Below are 6,000 nucleotides of genomic sequence, written 5' to 3'. Positions count from 1 at the left end.
TCGAATAAATTTGCATTCAGATACCTTCAAATGAAGGTTGAAAATTCAATCGTTCTGATTATAAAACTTTTGTAATGAGAAAAGGTTATTTGTAAATGAGGGTATGAATTCATCCTAAAAGAGAGAAGGCAAGTAACTATTCCCTCTATATATATCCAAAGGTATCTAATAGTGACAAAGCCATGTATGCCATGCATTACCTAATCCATATCCTTCTGTCGACATCGACAAACCGTTTCTATCTCACTCTTTCAGAATGTTTATTATTATTTATAGGATCTTTGGTGCTGGTGGTGCTCCTTTCAATTCAATTGAATAGATTCTCGACTTAAGGTTGATGCTCATGTGCTTACTGGCTGCACAAATCCATGCCCAATCACAATTTGACACGCTTGAATCAAATATCTTTTGATATCACTATTTTAAGACCTCTCGTTTTCTTCTCCACCACGTAACACCTTGTCCTAGGTCACGATTAGAGGCATGTCCCATGGTATTACTAATTTTGAACCACTATAAATTTCATCGTCTACTAATATTATAACACTTAAATTAGTAATATCATTACGTTCAGTAGTCCACTCCATATTGAACTTCAATGATCTGAACTGTCTAGTTTGTAAGTTTCGATTCATAGATCATCCTTGGCAAAATTCAATTCAATCCAAAATCATTTGCCTATTTAATTATGAAGATAAAGTTTCGTTGTTTTTTATATAACAAAGTATTCGTTAATTTTTTTTAAACCCAATTAGATGTCTTAAATATTTATGATTTGGCTAATATTTTGCAAGGATAATCTATGAGGTGTTCAGATCATTAAAATTTGATATTGTATGGATCCTACAACTAATCCTCTCTTTTATGAAAAAATAGGGATATCTTCCCTTAAAGGTATATATATGGAAGCCTTTAAGGGGAAGGGATCCTCAATTTTTTTTTTTATAAAAATTGGATTAGTTGTGGGGTCCACATCACATCGAACTTTAAAGATCCGAACCGTCTATTTTAAGATGTACCTCATAGATCATCCTTACAAAATATTAGCCAAATAGGAAATATTTAAGACATATAATTGGGTTCAAAGAAATGAACGAATACTTTGTTATACGATAAACAATAAAATTTGATCTTGATAACTAAATAAGCAAATTGTTTCAGATTAAATTGAATTGTTGCAAAGATGATCTATGAATCGAGACTTACAAAATAGATAGTTCGGATAGTTGAAATTCGATGCAGAGTGAACCTCACACCTAATCTCTATTTTTTTTTTTTTTTTTTTTGAAAAATAAGAATCCATGGACATGGCATACATAATATAATATGATAAATTCTCTATATTCCAACAAAAATAGAATTCTCCACTTATCGGGACCAATCCACACAATTGACTAATTGAGCCCATTACGTCCAATCACATGAAATCCCATCGTAGGATTGGCTAAGTTAAACTTATTGGTTATTCCCTTTTCGTCGACATAGAATGATAATTGAGCATCATTTAACGGGATGACAAGAATCTTGTAGCGAGTGAGAGGAAGTGCGTCCAAAACTTTTCCTTCTTTTCAAATTTAGGATTTAATCTTTTGAAATGGCCTTTATTTGTTTCAACATTTTCTGTACTTCAAAAGCGTTTTATTTTTGTTTATCGATAAGACATTATTTTTTATACAAACGATATTGAGGATGATGGGTCTGAATTAGCCCTCTGCAAGCCCCTCGCAATAGTCCACTCTATTTGAAAATCATATAATAAAATGATTTTTATCGAAATTGTGATACGTCCCTCTTGAAGAGTTTGCAAGATAGACCTTTTCAAAGAGCATATATATATATATATATATATATATATATATATATATATTTTTTTTTTTTTTTGTCGATAGCTAAATATAATCTTACGGGCACCAATTTTTATCCCGTGATATTGTAAGCTAACATTCCATTTGTCAATATTTTGGTTGAACCTTTATTTATAAAACCGACAAGTAACTATTATGTCACGATGATAAAAATAAGCAGGAAAGTATAAATGTAAAAGGAGAAAAATAGTGAGTGGAAATCAATTTCATTTAGTCTTTTTTTTTTTCTTTTTTAACACATCGACATGTACTAAAAAATGAAAGATTTGTGCTAAGTCTCATAATGATCATCATAATAAATTAGTATTAAACTCACTATCTGGGAAATTCCAACTAAGCTCTCGCCCACTCACATATTGTACGATTGAGCATGAGTGTAAAAAGGAGTAAGAAATAGTGTGTACAAACAAAGCTTTTTGCAGGTGATAAGACATATTTGAAAATGTGGGGATATGCTATAAGTTTGTAAGTTTCTATCTACGCAGCGTTTTTGCTCACCACCATAACTATAGTATATGTTTATTGTACATTTAATTATCTGTCACATGTCTTGTCACTTAAATTCTAATTAACTTTTACATTAAATGTTACTTGTTCAAGTTTAAAAAAATATAAACTAAGATTAAGTGAAATGATACGTGACAAATGATTAGGTGTATGGTAAACATACATCATAGTTTATGGTGGTGCAATTGCAAATGCTCCATTTCTCTAAAACATAAGATTTAAATTTGATAGTGACCCTGGCAAACATGTCTTCCTTGAAATTTTGTTCATATGCATGGCATCAGATTTATCATGAAATACAATAGAAACTAATTTCTTACCAATTCTGGTATGGAAAATTATGTGTGGCCAATATGATACTAACACTCAGCTGGTCAGATGTAAGAGCTCGTTTGGTGGGTGGATAAGATTGAGCTTTAGAGATGGGATTGGATTGGCAAAGACTTATAGGATATGACTCGTAACTCATGTATAAAGATATGTTAAATAACTCACTCTATTATGAACTAGTAACCCATCATGTTCAGTTATGGTCATCTAATATTTTGACACATCAAACAACAGATTAAACTCAAGTCCATTTTAATTGATCATAATCTATCTCATCCAGTTCACCAAATATGTGTACGAAAAGTTTCATGGGCAATTACAGAAGCATATTCTGAATATATACTAAATATTTTAAGGTACTATATATACTATATTAACCAGAAATGAGTAGTAATTCTTGTATACTAAACCCCTATTGAGGTCAAAAATAGATCTAGCTAATCCTCTGACAAATCTACTAAGCTAAATGCTAGTGTTGATTATCACATCAAGGGGATAAGACGTATGCCTATAACAATCATCGAGAATGATGGTAATCCAACCTATATGAATGGAGATCCCATGAAGTAGGTTCGTATGGGTAAGAACCAATCACTTGTTGGTCGAGGGTGCACTTTAGATCGAATGTTGTTATTGTTGAGAGTCTATCCCTATGGTGCAGATAGTGCAAATACTGCAGTGTATGAGATTGAACTTATGTTCTTAATGAATACTATACCCTATATCTAGGTGGTATGCTTGAATGCAATGCGTACTTGATGGATTCACCTATACGAGTGTAGGAGTAAGGACGCTTTCTATGAGAGTTTAGGCAAGTTCTTTGGAGCAATCATGAATATCCAAGTGGGCGCATGATCTATTCATGCCAACCTGCTCAAACAAGCTCTATTTCGAGGATTTAATGTGGATGGTTAGTCATATGATTCACATAAATAAACATTGGTTCATAGAAAATTTAGTTTTCAACAAATTTTTGTGAGTTACGATTAACTCGTCCTAAGGTTAGTTCATAGTCCAAAAGATACCAATTCTGATGTGTTTGGATTCTCACTTTCCTTTGGTACTTCATTTCCTTTTTAAACTTTTATTATCTCAAATTCCCTTCTAGTGAACTCGATTTGTATTTTGAAATATGCCGGGGATTATTGGAATATGTAATTAGGTATTTCAAAACACAATTCATATATCAAAGTTTCATTGATCATGTTAATATCATTCTTAATTTTTCTTTTAATACTCAGTTTTGTTTGCAAACCAAAATTAATGCATTAAAGGAGGTTTATTGTTAGCATTTGATTGTGCAATAATGCTCCTCGAGTTCCCATTATTTGGCCAACATTTTGTTTGTGATTAGCCCTATATATTACTATTGCGTAAACCAAAAGGGTAAATTGTAGTTCCAGTCGAGTCCTCTACTATTCTATAAGGGGGCGTTTGTTGCACCGGACTGTCTCGGACTGTACTAGCTGCAGGGACTAAACTGGACTGGCTTAGACTAGACTAAGCTGGATTAGCTTAGTAAAGCGTTTGGTGCAGTGTCGGACTAAAAAGAAGGATAATAACAAACTATAATATTATATTTTTTAATTCATATCTAATAATATTATATTAATTAATTCCACCTTTTTTATTCTAATAATACTCTCCCTCTCTCTGGAAGCCTCCATCTTTTTCTCCCTCTTTATCTCCTTTGTTCTCTCCGTCCCACACTCTCCACGTCCGAAACCTCTCGATCGAGATCCCATCGGACGATCTCCGGTTCGAGAGGGAGCGAAAACCAGCAAAGTTGTGCAGATCGAAGACAGAGGCATCGAGATAGAGAGAGAGAGAGAGAGAGAGAGAGAGACTGGGAAAGAAAGATCGAGAGGGAGGAGGCTCAGAATCGACAGATCCGAAAGGTGTGAGAAATTGGAGATAGAGGCGTCGGGAAAGAGAGATTGAGAGGGAAGAGACTGAGGAGAAGAGAGTCTTCGAGAAGGTGTGAGATAGTCTGGTGGAGGTCGCGGTGGGGTGTGGGTGTGGATGTGGTGTGTTTGCTTCGGGAAGGAGAGTTGCAGAGATGGGGGAGAAGAAACAAGGAGAGGAATGACAGAGAGAGATTGGGGAAGGGGGAAACACAGGGAAGTGGTGGAGAGTGCTTTCCAAGGTTTTCTCTCCGTCCCATGCTTTCCTTCCCTCCCTTATTTTTCAAGTTTTATTCGGTGCAAGATTCGAACTGGAGAGAGCTTTCCAAGTCTGTGGATTCAATCGGAGCCGCAAGTCTGTGGAGCGACGAAACCGGCCTGCAGCGATGCCTGGCGAGCTAACCGGCGACGAGTCGGGGTTTGTGGAGTTAGGGAAGTGAAAGACGGTGATGGCTTGGATTTCTTGGATCCGTTTCTGTCAAACCCAATATTGCATACTTGGAGATCCTCTGAGATGGAGAAGAGGAAGGAGGAGAGAAGCAAAGCAAGCAACATGAGGTGAAGCCTGAGGTGAAGAACAGAAAGGGAGGTGAAGCGGTGAATCGAAGAACAGAAACACGAGGTGAAGCGAAGAACAAAAACGGGACTACGAATCCCCTCGTTTTTGGTGGCTCTCGCTAAGCCCACCTAAGGCAGGATTTAGTCGGCACGAGTCCGGCTTAATCCCATTAAACACAATCCTAATTTACACCAAACACTGGACTACTAATCCTAGCTAAGTAGTCCAATCCAGTGAAACTTAATCCCGCCAAACAAACGCGCCCTAAGTTTTCAATCCTTGCTTTTTGATTTGATCACATATTCTCTCAAGTGCTAAAGAATTGAGTTGTTCATCCATCTAAGTATTGAGAGCGCACACTTACAAAGATCACAAGTCTTGGAGGGTAGGGCGTAGTAACCTACTACATCGAGATATTGTTGCCGATGAGTGAAAGCTACCCTTAAGGATAGTAACTTACATGCCTCAACCTAAAATTTTGTTTCTAATCAAGCATTGACGAAGAGTGGTTTCTACGCCATAAAAAAATAAGTATTTCATTGTTGTTTTATTATTTATATGATTTATCGTGTCAACATAAATTATAATTTACTAATATTCATCTTGTGTGAATTCTTGTAGGAGAAACAGTATTTGTATTCTCAAAATTTTTAACAATTATAACACTTAAATTAGTACTATCACGTAACGATTTTCTTGAAAAAAGAAATTATTGTTTTGTGCTACATTTGACAGTCAACTTGTCGAGATATTCATAACCATACACATACATGCAAGTGTGGATTGATGAGAGTCAGCACCATATGGTTGTTGGTATCAAGCGGCAAGCCCTCCA

This window comes from Pyrus communis, chromosome 17 (assembly GCF_041283825.1).
Source record: "Pyrus communis isolate YQ-2024b chromosome 17, ASM4128382v1, whole genome shotgun sequence".
Lineage (NCBI taxonomy): Eukaryota > Viridiplantae > Streptophyta > Magnoliopsida > Rosales > Rosaceae > Pyrus > Pyrus communis.
The sequence above is the reverse complement of the archived record's forward strand: the minus strand, read 5'-3'. Positions refer to the sequence as shown.